Source organism: Eulemur rufifrons, chromosome 29, assembly GCF_041146395.1.
Source record: "Eulemur rufifrons isolate Redbay chromosome 29, OSU_ERuf_1, whole genome shotgun sequence".
Taxonomy (NCBI): Eukaryota; Metazoa; Chordata; class Mammalia; order Primates; family Lemuridae; genus Eulemur; species Eulemur rufifrons.
The window spans coordinates 99,143,230-99,158,027 of record NC_091011.1 but is presented as its reverse complement, the minus strand read 5'-3'; the positions used below and the strand labels follow the sequence as shown (position 1 = coordinate 99,158,027).

At 44.4% G+C, this 14,798-nt stretch overlaps 1 long non-coding RNA gene across 1 annotated transcript; it reads left to right on the top strand.

The window, feature by feature from the left end:
* Nucleotides 1-251: 251 nt before the first annotated feature.
* Nucleotides 252-14,327, top strand: LOC138377515 (uncharacterized). The gene is made up of 3 exons (XR_011231792.1): nucleotides 252-491; nucleotides 1,246-1,331; nucleotides 14,130-14,327. It is a non-coding gene; the product is annotated as an uncharacterized lncRNA (long non-coding RNA).
* Nucleotides 14,328-14,798: the final 471 nt, after the last annotated feature.

Here is a 14,798-nt window from a genome sequence, read left to right as displayed (position 1 = left end):
GCTTATTAAACACACCCAGTCTAATTAAGTTTGTTGTCAATTTTTTGGTGACACATAAAAGTCGATTTGCTTTCAGCTGATTCTCCCCTGGGCAAAAAGAGCTTCGCTGCTGCTTTCCTGCTGGTGCCGGGCAGACTTGTCACTGCCACGGGGAGGACTGAGGACTGACACGGACGGCTGTGCCGCCGAGCGTGTGTGGCTGTCATGATGCTGCGCAGGCCGTTTACGACTTTAGAAGTTTCCACGTGATTTTTGGGAAGGTTTTGTGGTTTTGTTTTTGGTGGGGGAAAGGAATGTGAGAGAGTATTTGCGCTAACTAGATTAAGCTGTTGGTAAACATGTCCCCTTTAAATTAACTGGTGGCGAGGACAAAGAAAGTGCTTTGTCCTTGCTAGGTGGATTTGTCTTCAGTGCCGAGGCAAACACGGAAGCAGCAGAGCCCCTAACTCCCTAACGGAAAGGCAGAGATTAAGTTAGAAAGGGTCTGTGAGGTGAGAAAAATGAAATTAGATTCTTCCTTCTGTTTATTTTGCCGAAGCTTGCTCTTCTTTCTCTCACTTGCCTTTCTTGGGAGGGAAACCTGGTTTTTCCAGAATCAAATCAGCCTAGGAACAAATACTACTCGGGCAAGTGCGTTCCTTTCAAGGTTCTTAGCTCTTGTGATGAACAAGCCCCGTGGAGGATGATCAATCTCACCGTCAGCACAGCCCGGCGAGCGCGCTGGTGCAGCATTCGTGGCGGGGTGTGGGCAGGCTGTCCTCGCGTCAGGAACTCTCGCCTTCACTCGTGAGAAAAAGAAAGAAAGGATAGTAGGTTTTCAGGGGACTTTGTTGGGAATCTTTTGGTTCTACGCAGGGAATGCGAAGCTTGAAGGAATTCTAAGGGAGGAGAACCGCCTGGAGCCCCAGGAAGGCTCGATGGCCCCTGCTGGGAGGAGGTGGGCATGTCATCCTTTCAGTTGTCTTCGTCCTCAAAGTCTGAGTGTTGGGTTTAAGCCGAACATGTCAGAGAACTCGAAAGAGCCAGGACTGAACTTTAAGGTTGGGCTCTGGGTTTCTTTTTCATTCAATAGGGTTTTTTTTTCCATTTGTTTTTTAAGGAATAGTTACTTCTAGTAACTAAGTGAAGTTAGAGTCGTATTTTTTGTTCAAGGTTGGGGTTTCCCCAGGGAAAGTTGGATGTGCTGATAAGGAGCTGGGTGTCCTGGGGCACAGTTTTCAAACATGGTGTTGACATTTCTTTTAGGAGTCCTCCAAAGGAGGTGCCATCCCTTGGTGAAAAATTCTGGTGGAGAATCACAGAGGTCTTTGACCTGCAGAGGTAATGAGCAGGTAAGACAGGGTTGCGTGGTGCCCGAGCCTCCAGGTCGAAGCTACGGAGTCTGCAGGACGACCTTGTGCTCTCAGCGCCTCTGAGGCCCCTCAGGCCGTGCGCTAGTCAGAGGCGTGGGCGCTGGGAGTGGACGCAGAGGGTTTCAGGCCTTGGCGCCCGGGCATCCAGTTTGTGTGCTCAGTTCACACATGTTGTCCCCTAACTAGAGTGAGGGCCTGGAAAACAGGGACTGTGTCTTGTTCTTTTGTGGATTCAGGGACTTTCTAACCTCAGGTTCCTCAGTGCTAATGTTAGCATGCCAGAACCGCATTCTCAGGCCGGTTGTGAGTGTGCAACACATAGCCTACAGCCCAGGACTTTGTGGGGCTCGTTGGAGACAGCCCATTCCCTCTCACATGATCGGAGAAGTCAGAAACTTGCTCGAGGGCTGTGCCTTTGTGCTCTCGCCCCGGCCCTGGCCTAACTCCTGGATTTTTAGTGGCAAACCACACTTGGCCGGTTATGAATCTCCGTGTTCTCACTTTTTAACCCTCATGGCCCAGACTAAGAACTTCAGACTGGCCACCTGTGATTCATTTGGGGGCCAAGGGTGGGGAAAGGGCTGACGCAGGGTGCTGGAGGGCAGGTGTGAGCAGGCAGCGCTGTCCTCCGGAGTTTTCCTGAGTGCCTGGAGGTGAGTGGGGGGCCCGAGGGGAGGCGTGAGACAGGCCTGGGGGTGCACATGCATCCGAGAGCCCTCACGGCTTTGCTTAGTGTCTGTGTCTTAGTCAACTTGGGCTGCTGTGACAGATACCATAGGCGGGGGGGCTTAAATAATAGAAACTCATTTTCTCAGAGCTCTGGAGACTGGAAGCCCAAGATCAAGATGGTGTCGGCAGGGCTGGCACCTCCTGAGGCCTCCCTCCCTGGCTTGTAGGTGGAGCCTTCCCTGTGTCCTCACATGCCGCCCCTCTGTGCGTGTCTGTGTCCCAGTCTCCTCCTATGAGGACACCAGTCAGATTGGATTGGGGCCCACCCCAGAGACCTCACTTTACCTTAATCACCTCTTTAAAGACCCTTCTCCAAATACAGCCACGTTTAGGGGTTAGAACTTCAACATGTGAATTTTGGGGGAGGGGAACTCCATTCAGTCCAGAACAGCCCGCCTTGAATATGATGATCTATAGATTTGAGCCACGTAGTTAGGATCAGTTTTAAATAGGGCAGGAGACTCTTGCTACAAAAACACAATGGCTCTTGGATTCCTGAAGCCTTGGATGCCAGAACACACACATGAATCAATAATGACCTCAACCAAAGCATATTCTTTCTATGTGAGTAGTTTACGAAAAATGACCCAGAGCCTCAGTCATATCGCAAGGGGAAGAGTGTGCGTTCCTGGCTCCAGATCTGCTGCCAGGTTCATACTGTGGACAATTCCTGCTTAATTACCATTGTGACCTATAGTGTCCTGTAACCTGGTTATGAATTATGTCTGCTCTTCTTACCCCATAGATTTTCGTGAGGACTGAATAAGAACACATAGTGAATGCCCTGGCCGTTATTGGACTCTAATAACTTACTTTAGTTCTTCAGTTCTGTAGATATTTATTGAGAGCTTATTATCTTCCAGCGGGCATTAGGGGTATAAAATTGACGCGGGTGGGCCTTGTCTCGCACACAGACCATGTCAGAAAGAGAGATGGGGGCACACGGTGCTGTCGGAGCTCAGCCTGGGCTGAAAGTCAGGGCGCAGAGACTCTGGCACCTGTCACCTAAGTGAAGGCTACTAGAAGCACAATTCCCATATACGCCTTTAAAACGTAGCATCAGAAATGCAACTGAGGAGATCAGACAGCAAACAGAAAATAGTTCAGATATTAGATTTAATGTATTCAGGTATTGGGCTGAATAGTTTACATAGAAAATCCAAAAGCATTGCAGATAAGCTATCAGCATTAATAGATAAAGGTTGCAAGATATGAGGTTAATGATAATTACATTTCTATATGCAGTCACTAAACAATTAAAAATAAAATTTTAATAAATTACCACTAGCATCGCGGACATGAAATACCCAGGTATAAATGTAGTGAGAGATGAGGAGATCTCTGAACTGAAAATGACAAAACATTGTGGAAATAAATGAAACAAGAGCTTGATATACGGACAGACTTGCTGTACCCATGAACCTGAAGACACATGATTGTAAAAATGTCATTATTTCCAAAGACATCTGTAGATTCAATGCAATTCCAATCGAAATCCCAGCAATATTTTATGGAAGTTAATAGACTGCTTCTAAAACTTATGTGAAAATAAAAAGGACCAAGATTAGCAAAGGCAGTTTTGAAGAAGAAAGTAGTTGGAGGATGAGCCATTTTGTTAACACCCAAAGTTAGCACAGATTAAAATGGTTGTTTTATTAAAAGACGTTTATGAAGCCCATGTGTTATAAAACACATTGTCCCATCTCTTATTTTCCTTATTATCTTGCTCTGTCCCTATTTCTGTCTGTATTAGTGTGAGTTTCTATAAGAAACTGCTGCAGACTGGCTTTAACAGCAGAACTTCATTTTGTTGTGGTTCTGGGGGCTGGAGGTCCAAGCTCGAGGTGCCGGCACAGCGGGTTCTGGGGACGTCTCCCACCCTCTCCCTGGGGTTGCAGACGTCCCCGTCAGCGTCCTCGTCCGCACGTGGCTCTCCTTAGTGCTTGTGACGAGGTGAGGAAGAGCACATGCTTGCTGGTGTCTCTTTTTAAAAGGACACTACTCTAGTCGGATCAGGGCCGCACCCTTATGGCCTCATTTGACCTTAATTACTTCCGTAGAGGTTCCTTCTCCAAATACATCCACACGGGGTGGGGTTCAACATGTGAGTTTGGGGGCACACAAACTTTCCGTCCAGGTCACCTTCCCCTTCCTGTCTTAGGACCTGCAAGCTTGCATTGTACTCTTAGCGCATTCATTTTTAATTTTTTTCTCATACATGCATATAAAGCTAACCATTTCTCCTTTGGTACCATGAGAGCTATTTCTCCAAATTTTTGATATATATTGCCTTCATTATCACTTGGTTCTAAATCTGTGATTTCCCTGTGAAGTGACATCAGTTGGCAGGGCCGTGTGTCATTCAGCTGTGTGGGGGCAGCAATGTAGGGAAGAAATGTTGGATTTAAGCATCAGATTTTAAAGACTGGACCCTGTAGCCGACTGCCTGGGCTGAGACGCCAGCTCTGTCACTAGCCAGCTCTTTGACAGTGGGCAACTTACATAATTCCTCTGTGACTCAGTTTCCTCAATTCCAAAATGGGACAAATAAGTGTGTACTGTGGTGTGTGTACGGTGCCACGTTTCCATCCGCCCCGGTTTGGAATTCTCCACTTGGGGTGCTCTCATTTTTGCCTCATTCGGCCTGTGCAGGCTTCCGTGGTCCGGTCTGGGTTTCAAGGTAATTTCTTTGCTTGGAGTTCTTGCTCTCCTCAGGCAATGCACGGACTCTGTCCCCTTCTTGGACTGTGGACTCGGAGATTCCGGACCTTATGGGTGAGGTTCTACCTCCCCAAGCCGGAGAGAGACAGCGCGCCCCTTCGCCCAGCCCACCCGTTGACAAAGGCCATTGCGGTTCACATCCTAACCCCAACCTGACCCACAGGCTCAGCCTGCGCCCTGCGGGGCGTGGCGGTGCACCCAGCCTCAGCTGCTTCTCCTTTCACTCTTGGCCTCTGGGGTTTTCTGTTCTTTCTGTTGAGTGTAGCTGTGTATTTTTTTTAAATGTTTATTTTAAATTAGCTTTTCTATGTGACCATAGTGGGAGAGGCCCCTGTGTGCATCAGTCCAGGCCCCAGATTCTTGGAAATAGGCCACAATATTCCATCTCACCAGGGCGACGTTCGAGCACAACTTTTGTTTTAAGTAAATGACACCCCTTTAACTGGCCTGGAATGAGTGAGTCTGCACATTAAAAAAATTAGTTTGTACAATTCATTCAATTATGCTTTTTCCCAGTGAAATGTTGGACTGTGGCACAATTCTTGGCATTAGCCTTCTTTTCTGCCCTTAGAAGCGTGAGCTGCCCCCGAGGGACGGACCATCTCCAGCGCGGGGCACCCCCCACCTGAGGAGGGGAGGCTGAACGCTAAGCTGCTGCAGATCTCTGGAGGGGCCGTCGGGGTTCATGATTATGGGTTTTGTCCACTGTAGCTGCCCAGCAGTTCCAACCCCAATGTCCAGGGACCCTTTTTCAGTCTGTTGCTCTTTCATGCAGTCCTGCCGCTTTCTTTAATAAGTCGATTAACCTGAAAAGCCATTAAGGACCAATTTTTTTTTTTGAAGCATAACTAAATTTTGAAGACATCTCAGGAATTCTCTGGGGAGAAATGGATAATTGCATAAAAATATATCTGTGGGTATATTGAACAATCTCAAGAAAAATATTATTGGGGCACCTAAAATTATTTGATTTCTCTTCCTTTTTGTTTTGTTGAATTTCATTAAAAACTTAAATTATAAAAGCGGAGCATCTATCTTGCACTTTGGCTGACTGCCTGGATCTGTTCTAAATTGGATCTTATAAATATTCCATAAAGTCCTAGGTAATGGGTTTGCTTTTTCCTGGCAGTTAGCCTGTGTGGATGGCACCTTAAACATTTATGCCATATTTGCAAAACTTGACAAAAACATTTCAAGCATTAATAGTTTTGTTAATAAACTACTCAGCCCCAAAATAATGCATTATTTAAGAAAGTTCTTGAAACCAGTCAGTCTGCTGTTTTACTCTTGACACTTGGCAAAATGTTGCTAGCCCACAAAACATCAATTTAATGCTACATCTCAAATGGGGCACTTAAAAAATATCCAATGCAATATTGCTGTGATATTTTCCCTGTAGGGAGGGCAGCCACTAAAGCAAGGTTATTGGCTTCATTTGAAGAACTTGTTTCATTCTGATAGTCCTTCTGGGCGTTGTGTATTAGATAATTCTCCTCTGCAGTGGAGACTAACCCAGGACTAACCACTGCACTACCAAGGCAGTGTGCATTAGTACAGAATGTATGAATGCATATATTCATATAGAATGTAAACTGTTTATAAAAGTACTGTTAAAGATAGCATTCTCAAGTTGCAATATAGTCTATATTTTAACACATTGCAAAATACCAAACCATTAAGACATTAATTTGTGATTCCATGTTAATTTCTTTTGGGAATATTGTAAAATAAAGATGATGCTGCCATTTGGGGGCACATATTTGAACTTCTTATAACTGTAACTCCATCATTAATTTAAAAATTTAGCTCAATAATTTTTTTTTTGAATTTAGGCTTGTGATTCCCACTCACATCAAATTCTATAAAAGAGGGTGCTACCGGAGCATGTACGTGTAACTACGTGTATATATGTATCTGTTTATGTAGCATTGTAACAGTAACTGGCTCACTGCGGCCGGGAATGTGTCCTTGGCAACTGCACTGGGGCGGCTGACCAGTCGCTTGCATAGTAACAAGTGAATGCGCATCTTGCGTTGTCCTCTTCTTTTTTAAGTAACTGTATACTGTTGAGTCTGGGACTTCTTTTCTTATGTTTATAGTTTCCTACTCATTTTCTTTCAAACATCTCAATCAATTTGCTTGAAAAGTAGGCTGAGACAGCAAGGTGGAATGTTAAAAACCCACTGCTGTTTTCAACTATGCTGGGCGACGTGCACCTGAAACCAAATACCAAAGTGACTGGACGCAGAGGCTGACGTTGCAGAGGCAGCTAGTAAGTCCTGAATCCAGGTGCCCATCAGAATTCATTAGTATTTGCATTGGTTTCCTTTATGTTATAATAAGATATAAATGTATTTATACATTATATATTTCCAATATACTATCACTTTTATATATTGAGATTTCACGTACCTTTTTTTCTTCAAAAAAGTTCTGCTGCCAAAGATGTTTGAAAGCTGACAAAGTGGCAAGAATATGGATATGTCCTCAGAATGATTTGAGTTTAAATTTTGGTTATAAAACTTTCTAGACTTATGACATGGGTCGTTTCCTAACCACTCTGAGACTCGGTTTCTTCATGGATTAAATATGGGTAATACCTACTGTGTAGATCTGTAATGAGGGTGAAATGAAATCACGTTTACCATCGTACAAACTGCCTAACGTGCACTCGATGGACAATGAATGGTATTTATTACTATTAGTATTATCGTGATGTGGGAGGATTCTTGGCTTTAAAACAGAAAATCAGGAGTTGGGAATTCAGGATAAATGAGTGAAGAGGTTTGAACGTTGGCTCGTTGTCAGGACACAATGGTGTTAATTAAACTTTAAGTTTAGGAGTGAGGAGATGTAACAAACAAAGTGTAGAATTGGGGCTGTTTTATGTACGTTGTGTTTATATTTGATAAAAAAAATACTTACCATTTGGCTTTCGAAGTATAAAACGATGTTGGAGGCAACAGGAGCTTACTATATTTTATTGTATTATATGTCTTATATATTTATATGTCTCTGTGTACATGCTCACATATGGTTCAGAACTGCACAATAGTTTTATGTAGACTTAGTATATTGTTTTCATCCATTTAGAATTACAGAATTGTGAACTCGGAGAGGATATGAGAGATTATTTAGAGTATCTCTGTTCACTTTATAGACGTGAGGCCAGAGACGTGAAGTGACTTGCACACACTAATTACTCGCTAATCAGTGGTAGCTCGGACCTGCGACCTGGATTTCTTGGCCCTCAGGCCAATGTCCCTGCGGCGCTGCCTTTGCCTGGTGACCGTTATGTGCTGGGCTTGCAGGTGGGTCTGGTTCCAAATATTCAGGTCTGTCTTCAGACTGGGTGTCAGTCGCCCGGGCTGTGTGTGTCGTGAGTTTGGGAAGGGAAGATTGGATCCCTGGTGGTAGGATTATCACTTTTAAGACTTTTACTCCCAGGACATACAGTTCCCTGTCAGAGAGTGATAACCCAGCTTGTGAAGCGATGGGGCTGTGTGCTTCTATTCATTTCTTGTTCTCTGTCAGCCTAAAATAATCAACAGGGTCAGAATCTAATTTAAAGAGAGTTCATTCAAGTGTGCAGTTTGAAGAGAGCCCACCTGGAAACAGCAACTCCAGAGAACGGAGCCAGCGTTCGGAAGCGGAGCAGTTGAGGTCCACTCAGAGAGGCAGAGCCAGAGGGTTTAGCAGGGTCGCAGCGTTTCCCATACGAGGGCCCTGCAGTTACAGCAGTTGGGTTGGTTACAGGCAGTGTTTCTTTTGGGGACGGGATCATTTAACACCTTTTCCAGAGGGTGCAGTAGTTGTGGGTTTTCTGTCATCTGGTCTAAGCAAAGCAGGACAACAAAGGGGAAATTAATCTATAACGAGGGTCGTTAATTAAGGCAGGAGGTTTTTGTCCCTGGCTGTAATTCTCCCTGCTCGTTGTACAGAACAAGAAAAATAAGAAAGCGAGTTAATCTGGAATCTAAGAAACAGAAGTTGTAACTATATGTGACTCAGATCACAGCCATGTGTCTCTCAAGGCTTAGAGTGTTTGGGGGGTTCCAGCCTTTTAAATTTTATCTATTTTCATGTCTTTGTCACTATGGACAAGGACAAGAAAACAGAGAGACCAGTTCTTAGAAGCATTGGTGAAAGTCAAGGCAGCAAAAGATGAAGAGTTCACAGATTCTAGAGATGATTCCTGCATGGTGAACTTAATGTTAGATTAAAAACTACGCTCGCTCCTCTCCCTTCACAGCTGATGCCACTCAGATCTGGCGTGTGGCAGGCACTCACTAAGGAAGCTGGGCATAGATTTCCATGCTGACAAAATTCAGCATGCTTGGAGTTTTCATTAGTTAATTGGTTTATTAAATTATCCATCCACTCATCAAATTATCATTAAGGACCTCCTACGTACTGAGATCACAATGCCTAACATATAGTAGATGCTTAATTGATAGTGGATATTATTATTACATTATTTTTACAGTAATACAAATGAAATAAAAATAAAAGCTACCCCTATACTGAGACATGCTGAAACAGATTAGGTTTCATCTTTGCAAAGCTTGAAGTTTGGCACGAGTGCTGTGGCCAGGCGGGAAAGCAGAGAGCATGCTAGGTATTTGTAGATAGCATTTACTTGAGTCTTATATTTTTATCCACTCTGATGATCTCTGTCCTTTAGTTGTTGTTTTTAGACTGTTCACATTTAAAGTGATTATTGATACAGCCAGATTAATACCTAACATGTTTGTAACTGTTTTCTATGAATATTTGTTGAACTTGTTCTTTTCCTTCCCCTCTTTTTCTGACTTCTCTGGTTTTAACTGAGCATTTTATATGAGCCCATTTTCTCTCTTCTCTTAGCAAATCAATTATACCTAATTTCTTATTTTTTCTTAGCGAGTACTCTACAGTCTACAATATACATTTACAGCTAAGCTAAATTCACTTTCAAATAGCACTAACCCCTCATGAGTAGCACAGGTACCTTATGACACAGTATGCCCAGGCTCTCCTGCCCATCCTTGATGATTTTGCTGTCATTCATTTCACTTACCACCCAATACATTGTTACTAAGGTTATTTTGAAAAAACAGTTAAGGATAAGAAAAGATTAAAGATAATAAAAGGATAAGAAAAACATTTTATTTTGCCTTCATTTATTCCTTCTTTGATACTCTCTGTTTCTTTAGGTAGATCAGTGTTCCTGCCCTCATCGTTGTCCTTAGGTGAGGAAGGAGGTCGGAGGGGCTGGGCTGGCAGCCGTCCTCCTGCGAGTGGAGCTGGGGGGCCCTGCTGAAGTCTTTCCTTGCAGGATTGGCCTTTGCGATGGAGATGCTTTGGGTGTCTTTTAAAATCGTTACTTTTCCCTTCTCCCTGCCCAAGACACAGGGGGATTTTTTTGGGCCCTTTACTTGAGAACCTGGTGGGGTTCCTGGAACTAAAGTGAATGAAAGTGTGGCCCCCAAGATTGTGGCGCCAGGAATTTCTCACTCTCAGGCGAGTCCACATGCAGCCTCCCGCGGTTCATCACAATCACCGTCTGGGAGTTCCTCCCCCTGGCAGCTACTGCCCCTCCGCCGCAGGTGCCCCGATTCCCTTTCTCTCTCCAGTTTCCAGGGCAGCGGCTTGCCCTGGACCTCAGTTCTTCCACGGATCCGAGGAAGGTCCTGGATTTTCAGTTTGTTCAGCGTTTTTCTTGTTGTAAAGACAGGAGGGACAACTTATAGCTCTTTGCACAATAGAGTAATAGCAGGTACGAAGTGGTCAGGATTTGTTTTATAATAAGTTCCTCATCATTGTTGGCTTTTCATACGTTTAAATAATTTAAAAACATTTTATAATACTTTAGGAACTTTGTGTAGCTATCCCAGATGTTACCATTTTAAAAGTAATTTTTGTAAAAAAGGATGTTCATGTTATTTTTCTATAAAATACTACCAAATCATTCCAATTCTAGGAGTATCATTTAAGAACACAATTCTACACCATAAGGCCTTGTGCACAAAGATGTGTATAGTAGTGACGTGTATAGGATGTCTGTTGAAATTATTGTCTAAATCATTCATCATTTATCTGATGCTTAATCTATTCTGTCAGTTTTCTCTTGTCTGTGATGTCCTCCCCAGCCACCTGGGTGTGTGAGCTGCTGCCTGGCAGACAGGCGTGTCTGTTAGACGTCTTCGATGTCCTCCCAGCCCGCTGCGAAACTTGGCACACTCAGCAAAGATCTGTGCGCTGGGCCCTGGGCAGTAAAATGCTGAATGAGAAAGAAATGGCCGTCACCTCCGTGGGACTTAGAGCGCAGTAGAGGAGACGGACCTCACTTAGAAAACTGTAGGATCACTTTTAATTCGAGTCGGGGTAGACACCGAGGAGGAAGGTGCTGTTTGCAAAATTCACGATACACACAGTCCTCCATGGCGTTCGTCATTCACCCGGGATGACTGTGTCTGAGGAGGCGTCTGCTTGTGTGGGGCACGATTTTCAACTCTCTCTCAGCCCGGCTCACCCAGTCAGCACGTGACGCAGGTGACACTCTTCAGGAACAAACCTCTCTCCTCATCAGTCGGCATTCGGTCCCTGTACCCGCCCCGGGTACCCTGAGGTATCTCCAGAACATTTGATTGTTGTCTTGTTCGCTATCAGAAATGTGCTGCCAGCGCAGTGTGGCTTCTGTCAGTGTTATGAGGGGTTGTGTGGTTGAGTTCCATTTCACTCTTCCAGAAAAATATCCTCCCAGTAAGCAGTCCCCAAGAAGCAGAACACTGGGACGTGCCCTTGGCATTATTGAGCGTGGTCGTGAGGCCGCAGTTTGCTCCTGTTCTTGATGGGGTTTGTGTTGTACGCAAACACTCTACATTGAAATAATGTGGATCTGGAGGTTTTGAAAAATCAAGAGAAAATCATGACATTTTACTTGATTATATTTCCTATTTTCAAGTTTGTGGATCAGTGCCTGAATGTTAATTTTACCTCTGTACGTTTTGGCCATTGACCTTTTGGGTTTTGTACACCAGCGACCGTGTTTGCTAATAGGAAACGCTGGCAATGGGACTTCCGGTCTTTGCTCCTTCACGCACGTGCTGGTTTGCCCCACAGGCATCTGTGGGAGTGCTTGCTTTGGCCTCCGACTCGTGGCCAGTCTGCAAGATCCTTTCTAGCTCTTAACCTTTAAAATTGACAATTCTCAGCATTGTATACTTGGTAAACATTTTATAAGCATTGTCATCTAACTTTGCTTTTTACGCCAGTTCTGCGAGGTATAACGAAGGTGAACACCTCTGTGAAGTGGGTTGGATGCCGGCATTCTTTGCAGGTGGGGGCCTGAGAATCACAGAGGACTCCTGCCAGAAAGTCTACGTTGGAATAATTAGGGTGGCCGAACTTGAACCTGGACCTTGTCAATTCAAGGACTAAGTGAGAGAGGGCTAAAAATGAAGACTGAACAGAGGATACTGAGACAAAGATGTCACCCTGAGAGGGGTAAAATAAAATGAAGCCAAGGGATTTGCTCCTGGTGATTGAACGTTACAGATAATTAATTGTCAAAGTCCCAGTAATACCCTTGCAGGGGTGACACAGTTTGTATTTACTGTTATTTTTAGGAAAACAAAGTGTCCATGGACAGAAGGAGGTGGTTCCACGCACTATTGCATGCATGTTATGGAACCTGAAACTTCACTGTGACCACAGCAACAGCTCCGGAGAGTAAGGCCACGGAGAAGGAAGGCCACAGATGCGGGAGGAGTAGCAGCGAGGAGGCGGGGGGCTCGCGGATCCAGGGGTGACGAGAAAGATCATGCGGTGGGTGTGATTAGCAAGTTTGCCTCTGTTGCGTGGTCTTCCCACGTCCAGGCTTTCCCTCCTCTAGGCTGGCACGCACGCTCTGCCTGGCACAGCATTTGCCCAGGTGCTGTCTGTGAAAACTAGTATGTATCATATTTGTAGAGTTAGAGAAATAAGAAGAGAAAGTAACTTGCAAAAAGTGATGAGGAATAGAAAAAAGTGTTTACAACATAACGGAGCATCTACAGGCAGGCAGTCGGAACAGACTTAACCGATTTTAGCTCTTTTTTATCCAAATGGGCATGAATATCTGCAAATTGGTCATATGTTATTTTTTTGTGAAACTGTTTTATTCTTACTTCGTGGAAGAATAAATCCATGGTGAAAAGGACATATGTTTGCCTCCTCGTAAGATAGCAATAAGTGAACGTTGAGCTTTCCTTTGTAAATGACTTTGATAAAAAGAGGAGGGTGGCAATCTTGTGACAATCTGTTCCCCCCTGGGTGGGAACGGAAAGGTCTTCTCCGCCAGTGTGAGCGGCACGTCTTTCCCTGGACCCCTCACGGTTATCACAGAGCCTTCTGGAGGCCAGGCTTCTGAAAACAGTCTGAGAGCATGTGAAATTTGGGAAGATTTTGTTTATTTCTGTTTTTGCTTCATGTTCTTTCATTGTTTTTTTCTTACATTGTATTACAGTTTATTTGCTTATTTATTTGGTGTTCCGAAGTGCTTGGAGTAGAACCCTCGTGAAAAGACAGCAGGGTTGGGTTCCATTGGTAAAGACAAAAACAAAAGCAAGCAAACAGAAAAATCTTTTTTTTTTTTTAATGCTCTGTGTTATTTTTAGAAGCGTTTATTTTGCAAGATGTAAGAAGTTGTGAAATTTTTGGCAATAACAAGGCTGATCATAATAACCGCATTGAGTAGTGATTTTATATCTGATAGATTGCTTAATAATAATTACATTGAACTTGTCATGTAATTACGTTTGTTTGCCATGTAACTTTTATATTTCATCAAAATGATCTGATTTACACAACAAAGATAATTATCCCATGATGATGAGACTGTGACCTTGAACTATAACTTAATAATTAGTTATAGTTCCTGATGGAATCAAATGGTTGAGCCAGATCTTGCTAGGTGAGTGGGCAACTAACTGTATGCAAATAAGTCCTCAAATCCATAGGTGTTATTCTGGTAAGGAATTATGAATCGTCTCACTGATGAAGCGTCACTAGGTGGGACTCGGTGCTGGTGCCCGCTCTCCTGCGGACAAGAGCGCTGACTGGTGACCACACTCCTGTGCTATGAGCCTCCTCTGTCTTGGCTCATTGCACTGTGGCTCAAAGCTGCGAGCCCGTGAGTGCCGTACCCCACCGAGCACTCACACCTGGGTGTGGATCTGACCTGAGAGTAGTTCTAGAAGCCTTTCCACTGATGGGCTTCGGAATGAGAATGTGGCCCAGCTGTGCCCAGTGCAACTTAGGAGAAGTGTGCTGGGGTTTTAAAACAAGCTCTTCCTCACCTTTTAGAGAGAGGCGTGGAAAACTTCTTCTCCTTCTGTGACATGAAGAGCCATGGAGCCAAAGTCACGGTTGGGCCCCTTCTTGCAGCCTTAGAAGAGCAGCTGTAGAGTGAAGGTAAGGACAGACCCTGGACGCTGGAGGTAAGGACACGCTGTGGGTTTGTGCTGCTGCTGCTGCCGGATTAGCCTTGGAGGCCCAGATGACTCTGGGCTTGCTCTTAGGTAAAGCAACAGGTTTTCTTATCATTTAAGCCGATGCGGCAGGAGTTTTCTGTTACTTGAGGGCACAGGTAAGCAAAGTAAATGATAGAAATGGCGTCAGCCTTGTCCTTTGGTGGCTGTGGATGGGTAGAGACACACCCTTTGCTCTTAAGCCTCCGCATGCACTCCACCTGCTGCTGTGGGATTTCTGGCCAGTCCCACATGAAAATAAACCCTGCGTGGAAAGAGGTTTGACATCTTCAAAACTATCGAATCAAATGAACTTCAGAAGGGCAATTCAAAAGAGCATTTTAAACAAATTTCAACAGTGGCTCAAGGAAGAACATTCGCACAAGCGTCCGTGTGGTGTGTACGTGGGTCACTCACAGCAGTATCCTCGTTAAATCAAGTGTATTTATCTTGTTACTCACCAGACTCTCCTGATTGTTTTTTTTTAAAATTTCCCAATGTAATG